The sequence below is a fragment of the Falco punctatus genome (assembly GCF_963210335.1).
Source record: "Falco punctatus genome assembly, chromosome: 1".
Classification (NCBI taxonomy): Eukaryota; Metazoa; Chordata; class Aves; order Falconiformes; family Falconidae; genus Falco; species Falco punctatus.
Window position 1 is genome coordinate 80,289,530 of NC_137580.1, and position 24,818 is coordinate 80,314,347.

At 38.0% G+C, this 24,818-nt stretch overlaps 1 long non-coding RNA gene across 1 annotated transcript; it reads right to left on the reverse strand.

Moving 5' to 3' along the window:
- Positions 1-218: 218 nt before the first annotated feature.
- LOC308059801 lies at positions 219-24,165 on the reverse strand. The gene is made up of 3 exons (XR_013926404.1): positions 21,690-24,165; positions 12,482-12,534; positions 219-5,569 (listed from the first exon to the last, which is right to left on the reverse strand). It is a non-coding gene; the product is annotated as an uncharacterized lncRNA (long non-coding RNA).
- Between the last annotated feature and the right edge of the window lie 653 nt (positions 24,166-24,818).

Here is a 24,818-nt window from a genome sequence, read left to right on the forward strand (position 1 = left end):
CTGGATATTCCACTGCGTGGAGGGCTACTAGATACCTAGTAACAGGGAGTCTCCAACATCATGTTGAAGGTTCTAGAGGATAGGTTGGTTTGCTCACCGTTTCAGAAGATATAGTAATATATTAAGACATCTAAGAAGTAGCTGGGTAGCTGCCAGGACTTCTGTAACCATCATTAAGCTGTAACAAGTGATGCAGACACTGCTATACTTGGTATTTTCCAAATCAGCAACTGAAACCTGCTGCCAGAGGCAATTGTTCCCAGCTGTGTAACAGCTTCCTAGGAATCAGATACAGACAAAACTAACTCTGTGTTCAAAACCCAACTTCAGCCAACTAAATTCTCTATTTATTATTATTATTATTATTATTATTATTATTTAATTTGCACTGGATATATGTACTAGCTACCAAAATCAAAGATTTGGAAAGGGAAGCTTAGGGGTAGCCTTCATTAGGATAGTATAAATGTGACATCAACAGTAGCACGTATCAAGAATCACTTCTACTTCCATAGTTGTAAACTTCCCAAGTTTTCCTTTGAACTTCAAAAGCTAAGAAAATTAAATATAGGAGAAGTGTTAACTTATTGCTTACTCTTCTTAATGCTGCCTGTCAGATTTTAAGCGCAGTGAGAATTTCTTGTAGCAACTGCAGTTAAATAATTTATTTTTTAGCATGTGGAAAAGCACATTCTTAAAGCATCAGGTTTTTATCTCAGGCCTGCAGCGTGAGGGCACATATTATGCAAGCATGCAACTAAGTGCCTTTAGCATCTAAGGCTATTCACATTTTAACAAGTACAATATTGTCACTGTCTTCAGTGGAAGCTCAGCTGACCCTTTGCTAGCATAGCATCTATTATGCAGATCCTAATTATGTTTCTGTAGACTTGATTAGGCATTTTGTTTCAAATAACAGTGATAAAACCCTTAACTTTCACATGTGAAAATCCTTCATTAATCAACCCCATTTTTTAATTATTCATTTGCTACTTACATAAGTATTTACAGACTGAAAAGCAATGTTTTGGTTGACAACATATTTCGCCCTTTGTGGAGAACCATTCCCCTGAGTCATGCAGTATTAATTCTGATACACATGAATGCAACAATTAAAAAAAATGATGTAACAACAAAACTAATTAGAACTTTATGCCCCATTTGAATTGTCAGGGTGTCAAATTTTAACCAGTGAATGGAAAAGAAAACATTAGTGAGTAGATTTTAACAAGTAACTGTGAGCCAAAGTCATCTTTCTCATTTACGTATCAGTTTGCATTGTTTAAGCAGCACTGGGAAAAGAGATTTATGAGTGTAAAGTAATGAGTAAACCCAGATATTATAAAGATAGGAATAATGGAGAAAACACATGTATTCAGGGGAGACTGGAAAGTAGGTGATTTACATAGACTAAAAGATATAAGGAGGCTGATTCTTCTAGAAGAAATCAATTGGAGATGAGTGACTAGTACAGATGTGATTGTTGTCTGATCTGTAGACATAAGAGATTAGAAAGAAACAGGTAGTCCCAGCAATATTCAAGTAATTGAAAGGTATCATTTGAAATCAACTAAGTGGCAGCTTCTGTAGATGCAAAATAGATGCATTTTCTTAAGCAGGCAGAGTGAAAATTAGCAGGAAAAAACCCAAAACATATAGCTTCACTGAATCAGCGTTCAATTATTAACCAAACCAACACACATACCTGGAAAAATGTAATCCTTGCACATCAGAAAAGGAGATGGTCTTGATGCAAACCTGGGAAGATATCAGATACTTTAGGTGACATGATTATGAATCTCAAGAGGAACTGAGTCATCAGAAATGCAGAATCAATATTCAGGTTGACAGATAAATGGTTACTTTCAGGCGTGCTAAGAAATCCAGAAAATCAAACCTAAAATGGGAAATGCCTCTACCCCTTCCCCTGTATGCAATATATTGTATGTTGTTTTCATCAATTACACAGGTGGTAGCAGCTGGATAATTGCTAATACTGTCATACCGGGAGCGGCAATCTCCAAAAGGTGGTGTGACCCCACTGCCAGCGGGTGGAGGGGGGTGATTCTGCCCCTCTGCTCTGCTCTGGTGGGACCCCACCTGGAGCGCTGGGTCCAGCCCTGGGGTCCTCAGCACAGGAAAGACTTGGCCCTGTTGGAGCAGGTCCAGAGGAGGCAACACAAATGGTCAGAGGGACGGAACACCTCTCCTGTGAGGAAAGGCTGAGAGAGTTGGTGCTGTTCAGCCTGGGGAAGGCTCCAGGGAGACCTTGTTGCTGCCTTTCAGTACTTAAAGGCAGCTTATAAGAAAGAATGGGACAGATTTTTTTAATAGGACCTGTAGTGATAGGACAAAGGGTAACAGTTTCAAACTGAAAACATCAGACTAGATATAAGGAAGAAATTTCTTACGATGAGAGTGGTGAAACACTGGAACAGGCTGCCCAGAGACACCGTAGACTAGATCTGCCATCCCTGGAAACATTCCAGGTCAGGCTGGGCAGGGCTCTGAGCAACCTGATCCAGCTGAAGATGTCCCTGCTCATTGCAGGGGGGTTGTTCTAGGTGACCTTTGAAGGTCCCTTCCAACCCAAATCATTCTATGATACTATGATACAGTGCCTGGAAAATAAGTGGCAACCTTTAATCCAGTCCAAGCAACTGCTCCTAATATTGTTACTATTACTAGTTTTATAGGCCTGGGGATAAAAATTTTAACGACAAAAATCCTCATATTATTAATTTTGTGTTGACTACACTAAGTCTAGCATGCTTTTTTGTGGATAATATTGCAATCTTCTTTATTTTTTCTTTATTGATTTTTTTTTCTTTTTTTTTTTTTTTTTTTCACTTAAGCAATTTTCTTTTCTATCTTATGCTTCCAAAGACAGGGATACTTTGATTGTATCTAATTGGTAACAGTAGCTAATAGTTGTACGTTTAAACAGAAACACGAGTTACTTGGATATCGCCTCACAGGAACTTGAAAATTAAAAAGTTTCATTTTCTATAGCTCTGTACAGTCATCTAATTAATTTGACACTTCTGAAGACATTAAAAGACCTTCACCTGCCTATCTTGCTGTCATCATGTAAAAGAAAACATTGCATAGAAAACTTTCTGGGGTACAAGTCAATACCTGTACAGGATTTTTTATTTTTTTCTGTACCTTTCCCAGGTGTCAATGTGTATCAATACATCATGAGAAATCCTCGTTCCCTGTCCTTTCCCTCCTCTTAATATTTTATTTCATGTAATAAACTATATACTTCATTTTAGCACAGTGTTAACAAGATTCTTTAACCGGTTATCCATAGCTTCAGTTTCGCAACCTTCTGATTATTAATACTTGAATGATATCAGTGATACTTCATTTATGTGTTGCTCCTTTACTGTGCATTGAATTAAATTACTTTTTCTACCTCTAATTTTCATCTGTCTTACATAGGCACACACTGATTTTGAAGAGAAAATAGCTTATCTATTTAATTTATTGATTCACACTAATGCAACATCAATGCAAATTCCACAATCACAGATCCTTGTAGGTAGGAATAAATTCATCTCCCTGACAGTCATGACCTGCTGTTGTTCTGACAGTTAAGAAAGCCTGGTAGAGTCACAAAATTCTGATTTTACATGAGGTCTTCCTTCATAAAAACAAGAAGAGGATTTTTTTAATTATTACTGGCAATTCTGAGAAGAAAGGGCAGTTTAGTATCTAACAATTATTTAATTTGGTAAAAAAATTAAGTATTTTAAAAGTTATTTGTCTGTTTTGTGATCTGTCACATATAAACATACAGATGAAAAGAATGTCTTGACAGACTGGAGCATCTAAGGTTTTTGTGCAAACACGTTGTCTCACATTACATTTTCTTTGTAAATGAAAGGGGTTTTATGGAAGGAGTACTCTTTGTGAATGATTTCAGCAGAAGAAAAGTAGGTATTGTGTTGATATAACTCCACTGAAGTGTTTGATGATTTGAAACATTTGAAGATGCAACTGAAAGACTGCATTTAAATTCACTTGAAGTACAGTCCAATATAACCTTCAGGCTGAAGAATAGCAGAAGTATTATGTATAGCCCACAGGACGCAGCAAATTTGCATCATTTAACTGCCTACTGAATGCTGACCATATCCATTTCATGTATTACTGACACCTGTTTATATACAATAATAAGAGCAATTATACAAAACCATGACCACTGGGAGATAATGTTGACATCCACTTAATTGTGTCACTGGCTTAACACTGCTTTAAATACAGTCTCATTCAGCTTTTATTTACACTACCTAATGCCTCTCTCATTCCAGCATGACTTTGTATTACTGATACATTTTCATATTGTTTCAAAATTACCTTCTCAGAAGCTGAATAAACAGATGCAACCACCTCCACTCGACGGGAGGGGAAAAGATTGCAAGTAGCTCCACATTCCCACTGCTTCAAAAACTGTGCATTCCTAAAATTCATGGTTGGTAAAATTTGTCAGGAAGATTTAAGTTAGGTATTGTGATGATGCTGGTGGATGTTCTACCACCTAAATTAAGTTCTCAATAGCAAACAACATATTTGGGCTTTCAGTGAACAGGAAGACGTCAAGAATAAATGGACAGGGATATGCAGAAAGAGCTTTCCTCCTGTACCTCCGCGGCCCCCCAGGAGCTGGCTAGACCAGTCCAGTTATAGTCTTAAGTATTTCAGCATAGCTCAGGTCTATGCTAGTGCTTGACCAAATAGCCCAACCACAAGGCTGAGCTGTATTCCAGGGTAAATATCTCTCCTGTGGGAAAGGCTACATTTCAATTAGGAGGCTTCAGTGTTCATTGGAGCAAGGACTAGAGCCTGCATGTGAATCAACCTTGTGTTTCTTCCTTCTCCTTTCTCTTTGTTCCAGTGACTACTTCATTACTTTCTGGTAGGGAAATTAATTAAATACCTTCAGCTGAGGAAATTCAGAGCAAGAGAGGTATGTCCCTGACTATCTGGTAACATTACAATTAGGGCGCTCTGCTGAGATGTAAAATACTTTCATCAAAATGCAATCAGATACAGAGGAGACATTAACTGAGTCCCAGCTGAGTACCCTGTTAGCTCTGCAGCTGTGCTCTGTGGCAGCAGTGGACACTTCAGTGGGTGTTTTTTTTTTTGTTTGTTTGTTTTTTTTTTTGTAAGGGATTCAGATTGCTCCGAGCCCCCCTGCAAGATCCTACCCTGGATGTCTAATCCGTGCCCCCCACTGTCATTGAGATGCAGCATAGACAAAGGGCAGCTTTACCGTAGGCATTGCTATTCGTCCTGGGCAACAGAGGTGGAGGCATTTCAGAGCTTTGCCGGGTGTTTTGATGCTATAGGTTCCAGTGACCTCATCCGTTGTGTGCCAGTACAGCTTGCAGAGCTGGAGAAGGAGATGCAGTAATGGTCTCTCTGGCAGCACGCTGCAATGTGCGGGGGTCATCCTCCTCCCCATACAGAAGAGTGACTCAATATGCTCCACGTGACTGAAGGGCTCAGCACATAACACACCGCTGTAGACTGCCACTTCATTTGACAAGTTATGTGCCTGAAAGTCAAGAACAGCATAGCCAAGTTCAATGGGTAATCTTATGCTTTGCATTGCCATTAGATTTGACATTATCTATTTTTGGGAAAATGATTCATTCTGTGCCTCAATAGGACATCAAGCAGGGATGTATATGTGAGATCTGTGAATCACATAAAATTCTTCTGCCAGAAAATGCAAAACAGCTTCTGATCAGTCTGCATCATACAGATTTATCAAGTCTCTTATTATTTTTAAAAGAAAAATTAGGTCAGAAACTATGACACCTAGTCAGAAGAATCAGCAGATTCACTGTAAAATGCATCTGTGAAAGCCATAAGCAAATCATGAAAAGGAGAAACAAGATATGCTAAACTGATAATCTGTATGTCTGTCTGATGCACTGGTGCCCTGACAGTTTGCAGATCCTCTATTTTCCTTAATGTTTAACAGCTCTATATTTTAAAAATCTTAATACAATACATTAAACCTTTACAGAAAGGACTAACTCATAAGATTGCTTTTTCAGTTTTTTGCTTAAGAAGCCTTTTCACATCGTTGTGCTTTCATGCTTGTCAGAACATGACTCTCTGGAGGGTTCCTACAACACTGACAGTGACAAACATACATCTCCATAACTAAAGCTCACTGCTGGTCAGAATCTGTCATTACTTCTCCCGTCTACCATTTCTGTGGTCTATACCTTAGCAGGCGTTTGAAAACCACACCTCAGCTTCTCTGTACTGGGGAACTTACAAAAGTTTCTGCTGAACTTACATAATTCACATGAAATGGGAGTGAACCAATAGTTAAGCATTTAGATTGTACACAAATACATTATGCTGTTTTATACTGTTCCAGATATTCTATAAATATTGTCAACTGGAGCTTGACAGTGTCTGGCCACATAATGGAGAACTGTATCAACGTGTGATGTAAATAAGAAGCGGGTTGATCATCTGTGAGGCTGTTGTATTTTACCACTAGACCTTTACTCCTGACTAGAGTGCATCTTTATGCTTTTATAGCCACCACCAAAAGGCCATGTGCTCACTGTTATCAGAAACCTGTGATATTCTGCTGTAAGTTTTTGTTTCTCTAATTTGGTCCTCTTTTCTTTAAATACCTTGGGGTTTTGTGTTTTGTTGTTTTTATTCTTTTCTGTAGTCTTCCTTTTTTTTTTTTTTTTCATTGTGAGACTTTTTACAAACTGTCTTTCAACATAGACTCACAGAACAGGTCAGAACAGAACCTTTTACAGGAGACCTGTTTATACTGATTTGTTCCATTTAATCTAATAGTATTGGCTTATAGATGATACATTTTTTCTGCTTTGCAAAGAAATAACAGTTCCAAACTTTTCCAACTCTAAATTGCCCACTGAATCCAATCCAGGATAGGTGAGTAATTGCACAAGTCTGTGTTTTACAAAATGGACGATTTTAGACAGAGATGAAAAATATTAAATGTTACCTGAAAACTGATGAAAGCAAGGGAGAGTCAAAGGCAAAAACATTATTTCAAACTTTTTTCAAATGCTAGGTATCTCCCAAAAAAGATCACAATGAAAAACAACCACCAGAATAATCAGTTACATAATTCCTGAATGTCCTTATGCAGGTGTTACACATTTGCATTTTGATTGCATTAAACATCTAGAAATGCTTGTGGTCACCATCACCTTTTAGGTTCAGAAGTCCAATACATAATAACTCTTTGAAATTTATAACCCCCAAACTTTTTCAGTGGGATAAAAAACACATGTGCAGGCTCATGCTGCTGTATTCAAAATCGAAAATGTAGATACGGCAATATTTAAAATCATAATTTTTAATTTATTTTTTTTCCCTCTACAAACCTCTAATACTCATAGTCTCTTTATAAGTAAGGACTTCATAAGGACTGTATCTCTAGATATCAACCTAGAATCACTGCATACTTGGAGTGACAGTTTGACTAGTTAATATTAGTGCAATGGAAAGAATATTAATATGGTAGTTAATAGTCTTTGAGGAAAAGTACTAGACCATGTATCTCTTCAATAAGTCATTCTAATCTGTGATTATATCAAGAGCTAGGACTAATTGTCCCATGTTAAGAGGTCTTACTGAAAGCCATGTTTTTGAGAGAGGAAAGCTTTCCTAACAGTCCAATTCTTATTTATTTCTTTTCAAACATTTCATTAATATTTTATTTTGCTATCTCTCAGAGGTGTTTTGCAATCATCATGCACACATTTAAATAAGTACTAAGAAGAAATTGTTTCATAGAACTGAGCCACGCTTAATGCATGAGGTGTCAGTTTGAAATGTTGGACTAGAAAGTTATATTTTAAGGAGGCTTAAGACCAAATTTATCAAGAACTTGAAGTGAAAGTTTCAGTACTTCTTTGAATTGGTGCCTTAATCTTTTGTCAGACCAATGATATATGCATTATATTATTCTAGTAAATCTTCTGGTAGACTTTTATAATACATGTCTCATTCAGAGAGTAAATCTTATTTTCTATGATTTTCGTTTTTCAGGAAGAACAAGGGATGCTTAAGACAACTCAGGATTAAGAAGATGCAAGTTAAAGAAGGGAAGAACACTTCTGTGAAAGCTGAATTGCGATACCATCAGGTTTTGAAGCTCTCTGAGGGGGGGAAGTTGAGCAGTGGTGGCAGTCAGACTCTGTCTTCAAATTGACCATATAAAAACTACAAATAAAGCAGAGTGCTGGAGGAGATCGTGTAGAAGCAGCTGCAGATCCTAAAGCAAGAGTTAATGGAACATTCTGCTATGTTGCACTCATAGAACTGAATTACATAGTGGTAAAAAGTTGTATAGATTTTCTAAAAGAGAACAATATTTCTAACACAGTGTTGTAACTGGGTGTGCCTCTTGTGAGAGGGAATTTGTGACAATGCTAGGAACTGCTTTATGGTTCTCCTCCTTAAGGTTAGCTGCTTAAAGTTGATAACTACTTTCAAGAAGTCCATTTAGGGCAGACTTCTTGTTAAGAAGGACCAAGCACAATTCTACAATGCAAATTAGGTTTTAATAAAATAATCCCTTTTAATGCCTCTTCATACCAGGAAAAAAAGCAAACCCACACATGCTTTAAGTCAGAAAAAATGTTCCTTGTCCATGGCTCTGAAGTACTTTATTAGAAAGTCCCTCTGACATATGACATACAAGACAAGAAGCAACCCTATTCCTTAATCCAGCCTAGCTTGAAAAAGATGATTCTCTAGGCAAGGAAACATATAGCTATGCCTCAGACATAGTAGGCTAATGTGTAGGCTTCCTGCCCAGAACAATACAAAGGGACTGCAGCTGGCTTCTGCCATCCTTCCACCCAGTGCTCTTTTGTATCTTGCATCCTTTAACAGAGTTCTTATGAACGACTGAGGATGCTCTTGCTAGCTATTCAAAGGGAAGCAAGTTCCTTTATATTTAATTCCTAACTGTGAGGCTCAGAACTAGTCCACATTACTATATAAAATCCTAGGTGTTCACTATAAATTGCATGCAATTAAAAAAAAGTTGGTGGTCACATTTAAGTTACTCAGATCCCTGTGCCAGGCCATTAAATCCTTGGAATGGCAATATGTTAGTACAGGTAATTTGTGATTTTTTTGCTGCAGTGTTTATTTCCCCCTGTCATTGAACAACAAAATTTCAAAATATTCTTTTAGCATCTGACAAATATCCTGTTTTATGATTTATCTTACTATTTCTGCACACACAAAACCTGAACTCCCAGGGCACTCCATGAAAGCTTATTTCCATTAACTCAGACACACAGTGGCAAATTGTAATCTTCTAATGTTGTATTTAAAATGATACTGATATACTGAAAAAATAATAATAATAATAAAAAAGCTGTCATCTACCACTCCCACCCCCCATCTCTGAATCATGAATTTCAGAAGAAATTTAGGACTTTCTTGAATTCATTTCAGGACAATTTAAGAATCAATGTTTTGAGTTTTATATGAGTAAAGAACCTCAGCAAATGGAGAAACTACATTATAGCTTTTGCAAATGAAAGAACAAGTAATAAAATAATGGAGTCTGGATTAAAGCAAAAGAGAAAGGAATTTATGTGAAAAGAGCAAGGATATAATATATAATAGCAGTTGGGTAAGAAACTGGAAGACTAATAAAAAAAACAGAAACTGAAAGCAGTAAGAGATAAAAGAACTGGAAATGCACAAGTAGATGATTAAGGACTTCAGAAGAAAAAGTAACTGTACCTGGGGTAATGCTGACAAATCTCAAACTCATCTGCCGCAAACATCTCAAAATCTTTGCTGGATGAAAGTGGCCTGTTAATTAGGAGATCTGTATTTATTAAGATAATTGAAATAACAAAGCCTGAAGAAAGAACTGCCCTGCTGATGTGCAGGTTGCTTATTGCTACCCTGCAGTTGTTCCTGCTAATATGTAATGCTGGGAACAGGCCCTGCAGTTTTCCTAATGTGGAAGTTCAGCAAAAACTGCTGTACTTCAGGGGTTTTTTTCCATCTGCAAATACTAATGTTACAGAACGTCCCCTTCATCATTTCATTACTGAGCTGAGTAATAAAGTTCCACCTTCCTACTGATGGGACCAATGCTCTTGAGAGAAAAGGCTGCATGGAGAGAGAAGAAATCAGTCTCTGTGCCATTAAACCTTTTCCCCTTGTTTTCCAGTGCAATACTAATGTTAGTCAGAATGAGAAAGATGAGGGCTTTAAGGACAGAGTGGGGATGATGGGAGGGAACTCAGGGGTTATCTTCCCTGGACTCAGGGCAGCCATCTGGACAGTAGCTGTGCTAGTCTTTATTCAGGAAGGCTGCATGCACCTCAGCTTCTAAAGAGCCATGGGGGCTGGCTGATCACAGAACATTTTCTGAGACTAAATACTGTACTTAAAGTGCCATGACAACTAATACAAACACAACTGAGAACAGGGACTCAGCTGGGTATCAGAAACCACGGTTTTCAAAGCACTTGCTGATTTTGTAATAGCTGACTTGAAAGTCCAGCTGTGATATGCAACTATTATGCATTATAGTTATTCAGAAGTTATTTGAATGCACTACACATGAAATGAAAATGTTAATGATCTATTTTGCTCATCATTACATTTTGTTGTACCATATACTGGCAGCCTTCTCAAGGATTACAGTGGTGTTTCTTTCAGAACAGTGAACACTGTTTTATTTGCTATGTGGATCAGAGAGGAAGCCCCCATAAATATAAAGATTGTGCTCGATACAGAAGGGTGGGTTAGCATTGTGATAGCTCCTTTGCATCATGAAAGACATATATCATTTTATTGGCAAAATAATTTAATTTGGTATAAAATAATTTTCCCCGGATTTCAAACTGTTCATTCACAACTTTCTTAAATGCTGCATTACTGTAGGGACCAGAAAAGAAACTTGACCAATTTTCCTTATCTTTTAGATAACCACAGGAAGGAAAAGATAATGGTGGCTGGAATGATCAAGTATAACTACATATAAACAGAAAAATAAGAAAGTTTTGAATGGCTTTTTAAAGTAGCTGTGAGTTGATTGGTTTGATTTGAGATGATAATTTAAACAAACTTAGACAACTCTCTGAACACAGTAGCATAGTTACTGACTCCTGGAAATCCTGGCAGCTGAGTCAGAAAGAGAACAGTCACCTGGGATGAGGCTGTACTAGCAAAGAAAAACTCTGTCTTCTTTCCCCACTTCCCTTTCCTCACTCTTCTTTCCACAATTCTGCATAGACTGGTTTAAATAAGTTATCTCTGTTCACATCACTGCAGTGAGTCGTGAATCCATTTTGCACTTTGAATAAAATAATATAAATATAAATGGACTTCCACCATGGTTTTGTTTGCTAACAGAAGATATGTTGTCAGTTTTTGAAGCTAAATTGGGAAGTCAAAGCAGCAGTTTCCTTCATATATTAGCCTTATATTTATTCTCGCTATAAATAATGTGCTTTTCATACACATATATTCTATTGTCTTTTGGAATTATACCTTAAAATTCAGACGTTATCATTTAGAAGAATATGGGCTTGGCTGGAATGGAGTTAATTTTCTTCACAGCAGCCTGTATGGTGCTGTTTTGAATTTGTGACTAAAGCAGTGTTGATAACACAGCAATGCTTTAGCTATTGCTGAGCTGTGCTTGCACAGAATCAAAGCCTTTTCTTTCTCCCACTCTGTCTCCCTCAAAGGTAGTAGTTTGGGAGTGGGAAAAAAGCTGGGAGAGGACATGGCCAGGAAAGCTGCCCCGAGATGGCCAAAGGGACATGCCATACCATGTGTAAAAGCTCAAAGAAAGGAGGAGGAAGGGGCAAAGTATAAGGTTATGGCTTTCATCTCCCCAAGTAACCATTTTGCACGCTGAGGTCCTGCTTTCCAGGGACTGGCTGGACACCTGCCTGCTGAAGACCAACAGCGAATAAATTCCTCAACTTGCTCTGTCTGTGCACACAGTCTTGCTTCACTTATTAAACTGTCTTTATCTCAACCAATGAGTTTTTCTCACTTTTGCCCTTCCAATTCTCTCCTGTTAAGCTGGGGTTGGGGAGGGAGTGAGCAGGTGGGTAGGGGCTTGTCTGTTGACTGGGATCAACACCACAGATGCCATTAGTCTGATTATAGCGGGGGGAAGTACAGTGGCAAGGGTGCACATTTGGTCAGTAAGAATTGCAGAGAAGTTTTTGTGAGATGGTTGTGGGGTACTGGAAGAAGTTAGAAAGGCTTTGTTTGGGCTGCAGATAAGAAAAGGGGAGTGTAAAGGGTTTTTTTCTGTGAGTTTCTGATGTTACTGATGGGTATTAGGTAAGGACAGTGGAGTTTGAGATAAACTAGGGTGCGGGGCTGGGAGCTTAGGGAAGCCAAGGTTTGAAGATGAGATAGTGGAAGAAGACACAGTAAGTCTGACATTGCCACTTACTGAAAGCCTTCTTGTGAGCCCATCAGGAACATCATCAGCAGCAACAGCAGTCTCTGCAGGGAAGAGACAACAAGTGATTAGGTTATACTCACTGCTCAAGGAACTAACTCCCACCTCCTCTAGCACAGGTAAAACAGGCACTGTCAACCAAGGTAGTTATTTACTTTGCATATGGCTAATCACTTTGGTTTACCCCATCTGTGAAAATTATTTTTTCTTTAATATTAATGTCATCTCAAAAGTAAGTTTCCCACCCAGTGTGAAAAATCAAAGAAAAAGTCTAAGAATATGAGATATTGCTTTTAATACAATGTTGTGCACGTTTGGATGATAGGCGAACTAGCACTAGTAGTTTCCACAGATTAATACACAATTACATGAATATTATTTTTTTTAACTTCCCACCCTCTAACACTGACTGGATGGTAATCTACATAATTTTTGCACAACTTTATTGGTTAACTGTGCATGCTCAATGAGGAAGTGCCTCTTTGTGGGCCCAGGGTACCTGGTGTAAGGGCTGTGGGTTTTTTAGTATTATAATGAAGGTAGTTCACTTAAGGACACATCTTTGGCTATCTGTCCAACAAGTACCAGATACATCCTGATTACAAGAGTCTTGTTGCCAACTTTCCAGGATTTAATTGTTCTTCAAAGTCACTTTGCCCTAAGCAGCAATTAGTTCAGTTAATCAACCTTGATAGTTCTTTGTGTGGGACATCCTGAGTCAAAATGATATGTGCATTCTGTTTCTTCAAGAACATGCGTAGTTTGTCAAAGAAAACCGTATGCCCATATAGCATTTTTTATGTAGGTTGTATATTCTGGTTACAAAATTTGATAACTTTAGGGTCTAAGACTTAAGTAAGCAGAAGACATAAATAAAACTTGTTTTTTGCCTCGTCTCCTCAACACTGAAAAATAATTTATTAGAAGAAATGGTATGCAAACTGGGTTTCCAGGTAGATTTTGTTTGTGTTTTCTTTATTACAGCTATCATGATTTCCACAGATGCGTATTGAAAACAGAGAGAAGGAAGTATAATGATGAAAAAAAACCCCACTACCCAAATCTCAATCAAAGGAAAACCTCTAAACCACGAAAAGTTCAAGAGTATCATTTCTCTAAGCTGGGCAAATTGAGACTTGAATGTACACAACCCACAGACAAATAAAATATCTGAGCCAAGCTATAAGGTGTTCCACCATAGTAATTCTCAGTTTTAAAATGAGGGGAAATCCTGAAAGCTTTGGTTTCACCCATACAAGTTTTGATAATACTATCTTTTTCCGAAGTATTTTTACCTTATAAACTTATATAATTTTAGCATTTTTTTTTTGGCAGCAACTGCAATTTGCAACATTCAAAAAAAGGTAATGATCCAAATTTCTAGGAAGATGCTAATAAGGAATACTGCCAGGGAAGGCAAGGGAAGAAAAGAAAAAGATGTTAAAAGTAGGTAGGCAACCCTTTGCAAGGGTAGTGTACATTGAATTTACCAGATTTCGGTTAAACTTTTGTGGATATTATTTCTGCGTTTGCCTTTTTGTCCTATTCCCTCGGTGATGTTTTTTTACAGTAGACAGACATACATACTCACAGGCACTGAAATAAGCTTGTAACCTGCCTTCCAAAATACAAACTTTAGTGTATATTTCAGATGGTAAGTACCCCTTTTATTTGTAAAGCCGAGAAAAACTATCAGTAAGTCTAAATGTGGCTTGACATAAAATAAATTTAAATCTCATGAAAATTTAGGCTTCTGAATGTCATCTCTGTATACAGAGCACTCACTCAACACAGCAAAGATCCAGGTTGCCTAATTTAGCTACTTCATGCATAAATCATAGGGGGTTGTCTCTGGCACACTCATTAGATGTACCCAATTTAAGGTCTCTCCGTGCAATTCCAGCTTGGATGGATCTAAAACTGCCCTGGCCATATTGGCCAGACATGAGCTCTTTCTTGATAGTTACAGAGCTGTCAGAGAGCTCAACCTAATGTACTTTGCCTTTTATTAGAACTTTTTCAATCAGAAAGACCGCTCGTCATAACTCACAGCAAGAATATACACATTAATGCAAAGCAAGCAAATGGTCCTCTGGAAGGACCTACTGCCTTATTTCATGATTTAATTCTTTAATTCTGCATTGAAGTAATTTTTTGGGGGAGAGATTTGATTCTACTTTCCTGCAAGTAGTACTTTATACTTGTCTTTAGTCCTTACTGAATGTTATCTTATTGATTCCAGCCTGTTTCTATGGCCTATCAAGAACATTGTGATTTCTAATCCTGTCATCCAAAGTGCTTGCAAACATTCCCACTGGGTTTTATAAGGAATGACTTTATTCCATAATGAAAAGCATTAATGGAGATATTGACTACTATCTTGTCCAATACAGACCACTGAAAACCGCCCTAATGCAGCTGGAGAGTAAGTAATGAATCAGTAAAGCCAATGTTAAAAAAGTAGTGGTTCCTATCTTATCATATCTACAGCTTTCCCCACTATTGACCAAGTCAGTTCCCAGACTGTAAAAATAAAAAAGAAAACCATTATACTGGTTTGACTTGATTTCTCTCTAATAAATTCATACCAGCTATTTCTCAACATCTTATTATATCCAATCAAATTCTGCTCTTTTGAAATTGATTCAGCAATTAAACTCACACTTTACTTATAGCACCTCTTTAATCCAAGTAACTTCGCAGAAAATTATGGTATGTTCAAGTCATTTTTCCATCAGGCATTTATTTCTGGAAATTACAACTGGGTATCTTATGTTAATTATTCCACTATTTTTAAGATTTAGAAGTGACACAAACTATTAACACAGCTACCCATTTTTAGACTTACATCTTAAGCATGTACTGTATCCTTTGTTTGACTACATTAATGTTCATTTGTTAGAGTATTTTTTTTTTATTTAAAAAAAAAAAGAGAGAGAGACAAGGGTGAGTTTATTTCCAAGTACTTGAAACTGTAGCCTGCTGAATTCGTCTCACAGAAACAGCCTTCACTGACACATCTCTAGCCTGTTACTTGGCAACCTTGACACATTAGGTATTAGCTGCCATTGATGTCACTTTCTCACCAAAATAAAAAAATAAAAAAAAAAATAAAAAAAAAAAAGAAAGAAAAAGATGACGACAGAAGCTTTAAAAAGGACAAACTAAAGCTGGTCTCTGTCTTCCCAAACCAGTGAAACATTTTCTTTTTTGACAGCTCATTCTTTCAAAGTCTGTACTATTAACAATTATTCAAAACAGAGATATACCTCTGACATCAAGTCTATAAATAGAGAAATAACTATCAGCAGACCTGATAGAGCCTTATGCTTTATGCTGTTATTAATGTCCAGTGAGCTCTTTTTTTACTGTTGTCTTCTGCATTTTCTTTTTCTTTGGAAGGACAAAAGAAAAAGAGAAATCTCCAAAGGCTGTCTTTATTGTATTGGTATGCAGAGTAGACTGTATATTCAAATTCAAATAAGTATCATAACATCTAAGAGACAGGGTTATGTCTTTTATGCAATAAGGTCACATTTTTAATGAGGAAAATGAGTATTTTCTATGTACACAAGGGCCAGAAAGACTAGTATCTTTTTTTAGTTTATTCAGAAATCCATAAATTTTTATTCATAAATTCATAAAAAAAATCATAAATGTTTTATTCATTAAATGAACAAATATGCAGGTTATTGTATCTTTGATCTGTCCCAAGGATGGATCAAATACCAAGACTTTTTAAGTGCAATATATGTCTCTGTGAAAAATGTGAGAGACTGAGTCTCTAAACCGTAAGAGAGAAGGAAAAACTCACTAGAAATCTAATGATCAGGTGAGTCACATCTGATTGAGGAAGACATCTGAAGAGAGGCAAATCATCAGCTTTAGTTAAAGAGAAAAAAAGATTTGCTTATTACACTCAGAAACAAAATACATTATGGAAACTTCTTGCTTTGATTCGCTAAGAACCCTTCACTTTTGTTATAGCTTCTAGTTCCACTACAAAATACTTCATGTATACTTTTGCTTAACACTCGCACAAAATATACATGCCACCTTCTTCTCCTTATCTCTCATTTTTGCTTTCAGTAAAAGCAGTTGAATTAAACTTTGCAAAATGTACCCAAGACAAGACCTTTAGTTCAAACTCAGTTACGCTGTTTACATAGTTGGTGTAGCTAGAACCCTTAGTAACTTCTGTGGTGATTCAAATAAATTATATTACCATTTGAAGATACCTCAGGGCTTCATGCTGAAGCTCTAATTTATGTCACGTATTGCCAGGCAATTTACAGCCTCTTCTCTTCATCTGAAGGACTTCAAAGGTGGGCTGGATATTTTTTTTTTTGTTTTTCCTGACACTAGAGGCATTGAGGAAACCTTTCATTCAGCCTTCAGGAGCCAGACTACAGGAAGGTACCTAATAATTTAAAACTTCACATTTGATTTTCCTTATCCTATCAAGACTCTAATGATACCTTGACTTGCTATATACCATATGTGCCTAGAAGAGGGTGGTGATAGAAAGCCCATGATTACTGCTGCTTTCCTCACCCCCTCCCTGCAGCAGCTGTGTGACCTGCTGTAGCTCAGAGGATCCCACTGGCATTTCTGGCAGTTTTGTGAATTTCCCCGAATCTTAAAATTGAATTGTGAAATGGCAACTGGTCTGGAGATGAGAGGTATGAGTACAAAAGGAAATTACTAAAAGGTATAGGAAAAGAGTATGATGAAAATTTTCAGCCAGTGATGGTATTGTGTGCAGAAACATTTTTTGTGTTAGAAGAAATATAATGGCAGAAGAAAATGTGAGAATATCGAAACAATTAAAATAGAAGCTTTTATGCACTAAATGGATGCCCAGTTGGACTCAGAAGAATACACTGCCATCGAAAGGCAGAACAAAGTTGTATATTTTGTGCATAGGCAAAGAAGAGATGGAAACCTAAATACATCAAAAACGATTAAACAGAAGGATCAAGAACTGTCACAACTAGAAAGCCTTTCACTGCAAGAATTCAAGACCAGTAAGGGGTGTTGTGCTCAAGTAATACAACATTTTAATTTTTTTTTTTTTTTTATTATATTTTGGTTTTGCCTATGGCAAAGAACTTCAGTTTGCTGGGATCAGTCCCTTTATTTCATGATCTGCTGAGCCAAACAAGACAACTGGTTTACTTTGACCTGCCATCCACTGTAGCATTGAAAAAATAGATACAAAATCTACCACCATGAAAGCTTTGGTGGATGAAAAAATGCATGATACAGTAATGTTGGCAGTGTTAACAGATGGTGTCATATTGCTACCATATGTGATACGGAAGCATAAAGCAATGCCAAAGGAATAGCTGCCTGCTGGAATAACTGTGAGGTGTCAAAACCAAGGATGGATGCCTGCAGATTTAATGAAGGATTGACTGAACATCATTTGGATCAGGAGACTAGGTGTGCTGTTAAGAAAAAGAATGCTTGTCCTAGATGTATTCAAAGGTCATCTAATGCTAGCTGTGAAGAATACTGCCAAGAAAATGAATATTGATCTTGTGGATATATCAAGAATGACATCAAAACTCTCTGTGCAGTAGTGAACGTGCCCTTTAGGGCCCATTTAAGTCCTCATACTCAGAATGTCTATCATCAGGGATCATGCTTTAGCTTCTACAGGAAAAATATGAAGTAGTGTGAAACTGTCCTGTCATTATATTAAGAGACCATCCGATCTGATAAATCCAGAACTTGTAGCAAATGTTGTTAAGAAATACTGTATTTTAGATTCCATCAATGAAACAGCAGATGATATGAGTACCAAGAACAACCTGAAAACAGTGAAGACACTAAAAGTGAAAACTAGATTGAACATGATGAAGATAATGACAGAAATGTTGGAGTGTAAAGACTGAAAATAAATATTAGTACAGCATAGGAGAATACAGGCTAACTTCAGGCAAACAGTGAAAATATTTTTATATCAATTATAGGTATGAAACAAGAACTTTTCTGTGTGTAAAATTCATTTAAGAGTCAGTTTAAATTCAGTGGGCTCTTCTTTTCTGGTTGGTACACTTACTATTTGGTGTTGAGATAGATTAAGATGCTTCTACCCTCTGCCACTTGTACCCACTCCTGTACAGCAGCTGTGGTACTGTGACTTGTGCTGACACAACACTCTGAACTGAATCACTACAATGAACTGAGTTATAAAACCAAGAGAAGAAAAACCAAATGTTTTTGATGTTGAATTTATGATCAGTTATATCACCGTAGCTGTGGCAGGCTTGGGTCACAGAGGGAAGAATGGACAGCTTGGATCAAAGGAAAGGACTTGGTGAGCCAGTTTTTCTGCTAGAGAAACATTACATACCCATGCTCTCATTCAGTACTACTATTATTTTTTTCTTTAATTTATCATATTCTAGTCACAGTTTCAAATTACACATAAAACACTCATTACTTACCTCACCAAAATTTTCCACCCCACATCTTCCACAGTCAATTGCAATACAGATATTGAGAGGCCATTCTCTGCCACTCTGAACTCATTGCAGGCATCATCATTCACCCTAGAATGCAAAAGTGACACTGGCACATGACAAGTTACTCTGCATGAGGACAGAGCAGCAGACAGAGATATCAGACCCAAAGTAAATGGTGAAAAGACTTCAGACAGGTGAAACAGGTGCAGTAAGTACGACAGAGTCAATGGCTTCTAGATATCTTATTAAGGATTTTAGTTTTCTTTTCAGAACATTAACTATATTTCAAATATTTATTATTTTTTTTTTTTTTTTGTCCTGAGAAGCAGTGACATTCATTCAGCCCTGCTGGCCTCACCCCAGAGGGGCAGGTCCGGCACCAGGAAGCCTCAGCAAACAGAACCTGTTAGTTCCTGCAGTACCGAACCACAGCTTCAGCACTGGTTCAGCCACAGTGTCAGCTATGGCCCATGAACTGCCCACCTGAGAAGCGGGATACACCATTTGCTAACTAACCACTAAGATTAGGGTTTGTACTGGTAGGAATGAGCAGGTTTTCCCTTATTTTCTTGTAGATAAGAACTAATGGCCTGGAATACAAGATTAATTAAGGGTTAAGTTAAAAAGATGCAGGAGCTAACAGGATAGTTTTAGTCTTTTTGTAAGGACCATGATACTCTATCTGACCTCTGGTATTTATTTGTAGACAATACTTATATTCATTCTGTTCTGGGGGATTAAAAAGTCAGTGTTGTGTTTGAACCCGGGCTGGCACTTAAGCATCACACAGTGCTCGCTCACTTCCCCCTTGCCTGGAGGGAAGGGGAGGAGAAAAAGAAAGGAATGTAAAGCTCAAGGGTTCAGATAAGAACAATTAAATAATTGAAAATAAAATAAAAATGAAAAAGCAATAATAATAACAACAACAACAGTTATAATGGAAAAGAGGGAGAGGGGGGAGGAATGAAATCCAAAAATACAAAGAGAAGGGAGGAAAGAAAACTATTGATGCACAACATGACTGCTCACCACCCACTGACCGATGCCCAGCCAGTCCTCGAGCAGGGATCCACAGCCCTGGCCAACCCCCCCAGTTTATATACTGAACATGGCATCCCATGGTGTGGAACAGCCCTTTGGCCAGTTTGGGCCAGCTGTCCCGGCTGTGTCCCCTCCCAGTTCCTGTGCCCCTCCAGCCCCTCGGTGGAAGGGCTGAGAAACTGAAAAGTCCTTCACTTAGTATTACCCTCACCCAGCAACAACCAAACACATCCATGTGCTATCAACAGTGCTCACACCAAACCCCAAACGCAGCTCTGCACCAGCTACTAAGAAGGAAATTAACTCTATCCCAGCTGAAACCAGGACAGTCAATATAGCCTAGGTTGCTTTTAACAGTTTTGATTTGTCTTATTTTGTGGCCTGAGGTTTCATTTTAGAAGAACAAGAAAATTAAAACGTTTTACCCTTAAAATGTTGCTTCCTAATAAGATCCTAACCAGTTTAAATATGAATCAAAATAATATTTTTTAAATAATTTAAAAATAAATTGGACGTAAGATTTGCTTTGACTAGACAGATGACAGCTATGATATTCTTTGCACATTCCTTTTACTTTATAAATAATGTTCATAGGTGTTCATAGGAAATAATCAAATGGATCCACATTCTTCGAAAGCACACCATCTGTCTGAGTTTAAACTAACATAATGGAAACACTTTACTACAATAATATCTGGTTATAGGGGAAAGTTTTATCTCCCCCAGAGGCAAAATGATTCATGAATGGACTAGGGATATACCTTTGCTTTTTGGCAAAAATGGTTACAGTGCTGGTTTGATCTGAAAAGCTTTGAATTCAGGCTCCTGTGCTAGCACTCTGAGCTTTTTACTGATCTTGCTTGAAATTCACACTAAAGCAGTCATCTCCTTTCCATCTTGAAATAACTTTTGCTTGTATTTGGGTCCCTGAGAGGGATAATCCTGTTTATATTTTTGTTTTAACTTTCCATTTCCAAACCAAATTTTTATATCATGAATATGACAAGAAAAGGAAACCTTTTTTTTTTTTTTTTTGTTATGGATCTGATTCCAACTCTAAGGAAAATCTTTTTCATTTTATATTAAATAGATTAGTTACTATACTGTGCAATTAACGCAACAGTTCTATGAAAGCAATAAGGCGAGGCAAGAGGAGGGATTCAAACTATTGGGACAAGTGGGCTTCAGTGTCAGGCTTTGACATTATCAGTCACTAAAAATTAATCATCATGATTAATTAGGATAAAGTGTGGTACTTCAAATGAACAAGCTCTTTAGAAAACTGGTTAACTGAAACACTCACCATGGAAAGTCTTATTCCCTCCTCCAAAAAAGAAAGAGTGGATTGGGATGAGAACAGGGTGATCAGAAGCTGTATGAACAGCTTGGAGAAAGAGAACATAGGGAGATTATGAAAGAGATCTTCAAGGTAACGTGGTTTTTGGCACGATGAGGGTGGATAGAGATAAAATCCTCACAACTGTGCAAAGATCACACTTGTAAGAATCAGAGACACTCATAAAATTACTTGTCAGCAGGAGCCAGATTAAAAACAGAAAAAAATGTCTTTTCTTGCAACATATTTTTGCTGAAGTATGTTCTGGGTTTAAGAGTTCAGAAGGGCTTAGGGAAACTGCAGAAAAGATTGAAATGTTAAGCCAATGTGGGTTGCTAAATAGACCTACCTTGCTTAGGCTGAGGAATCCTTTCCCATGAAAACAGTTTGATGTTCAAAAGATATTGCAGGGGCACAGTTATGTAAGTTTGCCCTCTTCCTAGTCTTCCTTGGACATCTGCTTAGGTTTACTGTTGGAGAAGTAATGTTGGGTTAGATTGACTCAGCCTTGGCCAGTGAAATGATTCTCATATTCTTGTGCCTGATAGAAGCTTACCAAAGCATTAACTTTGATGGACTGTGCATCATATGTATCAAATGCTGCAGTGGCAAAAAGGTGTCTCATTCACAGAATCACAGAATGGTCAGGGTTGGAAATGATCTTTGGATATTATCTAGTCCACCCCCTCTGCTAGAACAGGTTCTCCTAGTGCAGGTTGCAAAGAGTCACCTCCAAATGGGTTCTGAATGTCTCCAGAGAAGGAGACTCCACAACCTCTCTGGGCAGCCTGTTCCAGTGTTCTGTCACCCTCAAAGTAAGATTTTCCTCATGTTCAGATGGAACTTCCTGTGCTGCAGTTTGTGCCCGTTGTCCCTTGTCAAGTCGCTACACTGTGGGACTGCTGATCACAACCCTCTGAGCTCTGCCATTCAGCCAGTTCTCAACGCACCTCACTGTTCCCTCATCTAACCCACATCTCCTGAGCTTACCTGTGAGGATGTTGTGGAACCAAGTGTCAAAAGCCTTGCTGAGGTCAAGGTAGACAGCATCCACCACTCTCCCCTCGTCTACCCATTCCATTACAGAAGGCTGTCAGGTTGGTTAGGCATGATTTCCCCTTGGTAAATCCATATTGACTGCTCCTGATAACCTTCTTTTCCTCCCTATTCTTGTAGATGACCTCAGGATGAGCTGTTCCATCACCTTGCCAGGGATGGAGATGACGCTGACTGGCCTGTAGTTTCCTGGGTCCTCCTCCTTGCCCTTTTTGAATACCGGAGTGCCGTTGGCTTTCCTCCAGTCCTCAGGCACTCCTCCTGTTCTCCATGACCTTCCAAAGATGATGGAGAGTGGCTTGGCAATAACATCTTCCAGCTCCCTCAGCACTTGGTAGTGCATCCCATTGGGGCCCATGGATTTGTGGATGTCGAGTTTGCCTAAAAGATCTCATATATGATCCTCGTTGACAAAGTGAAAGTCTTCCTTTCTCCAGGTTTTTTCTCTTGCCTCCAGGGTCTGGGATTCCCAAGGGCTGGCCTTGGCAGAAAAGACAGAAGCAAAGGCAATATTCAGTAGCTCTGCCTTCTCCAGGTCCTTTCTCAGCCGGGCACCCGCCTCATTTTGCAGTGGGGCCACATTTCCCTCATCTTCCTCTTCCTGATGTTGTAGTTGAAGAAGCCAATACTTCAACGGGCAGGCATACCTAAGCTTCTGCTCAATTATGCACCTAAGTATTCTCATAAAAATTTTGTGAAACAGTGGAACTACTCTTAACTTAGACAAAGTTGTCTGCAAGGATTCCTTGCTTTGTGATGAGGACTAAGCAATTGCTTAGTTTTGCACTGGGGTGCGAGTTTTGTCTAGACCCACAGGAAATCAGAACCACCACCAGATCTGGTACATTTGTCACTACACAGTAACTATGCTCTGGTGTACTATTCAATTATTACAAGAAACGCCTGGACTCACATAATTTGTTGCACTTGACAACACTTCCCACATCACAGCCAGTAATAAGGACAGGATTCTACTGCTGAAGGAAAAAGAGATGATCATTAAGGCAAAGGAGTGGTCTGCCAGGTTATGTATGGAAAGATCCAGGCTTCCACTAACCCTGCAGGGAACAGCAGGCAGTACTTACCGTAAACAGACAGAAATTTTGTTTTCCAAAGCCTTATCCTTCCTGCCCGGCCCCACCGATTCTTAAAAGCCCACAGGCAGCTGGGATAACTCTCAGTTAAACCGTAAGATTAGTTTCACACTTAAAGATGCACTGAAGTGCTTTTCTGGACCTGGGCCAGATGCTCAGCATCTTCCAGCATCAAGTTCATATTTATGAGTGCTTCATAAGTGAGGAAAATCATAAAATTGAATGGTTTTGTTCCCATAAAAAGGGAACTACAACACACTCAGTGCAAAGTAACCATGTGTTAAGTACTCATAGAACATTTTTTCCTTTGTTAATTAAGGAAAAATTTCTTCTGGGTGGGGCATTTCCTTACAGCTGATGTTCAGGCAAGAGTCGTGAGTTTTAATTGCCATTTAAATCCAGGGCATCTCATTGAACAAACAGGTGGAGCATATCCACTTTGAACGTATGCGAACAGCTTTATTTACCATAGATATAAGAGTGAGTTTTCTGATTGGTTAGTTCCTTTTCATTCCAAGCAGGTTGTGGCCAATTGCAGCAACTGCAAATTTTCTGCATTGAATGTTAACACAGTTTACATAGAAAACCAATTCAAAGAGAGCACTTACAGTTTTAAAATCTGTCCTAATGTGAAAGAAAAAAAAAAAAACCAAAACAAAAAAACCAACACCCCCCCCCCCCAACAACCAAACAAGCACATTCCATTTATAACTTTTAGAAATGGGAGTTATTAATTGAAATATGTGGCTGAATGGGAAAAGAATCTATTTAAGTATGACAAGAATCACTAGCTCTAAACAAGTAGCTGTTTCTAGGCTGACACTTTGTATGATATAAGGGTTAGCTAGAAACCAGCTATTAAGTACATTAAGTCAGCTACCAAGCTACGTTCTGTGATCTGGAAAACAGCTCAGTGTTTTACATTTTTGTTTCTAACATACAGAGAAAGGGAGAATGCATTTGTGAAATAGCTTTGTGAAACAAACTCAATTTTATTCTAATAATAAGCAGTTAGCAATTAAGAAAGCTTTCTTTCCTTGGAATCGGCTACCAATGCAAAGGCTCTCTCACGTAAACAGCTCTCAGAGACAACATATTAGTTAATTGCATTTTCAGAGGTTATAGATTAGGTGGTAAGGGATAATATGTAATTTATTTTACCTATTTGGGTGTGTAATAGCAAGGCTGGAAAGCACTTTGGAGCTTAGTAAGTAGCTGAAAAGTGGATGTAAGTCTTTATCCTTTTAGGATTAGTTTATACTTTTGCTTCTTAGTTGTCAAAGCGCTTGATTCCATTATCAGTGTGTTAAAATGTGAAAAGACGTAAG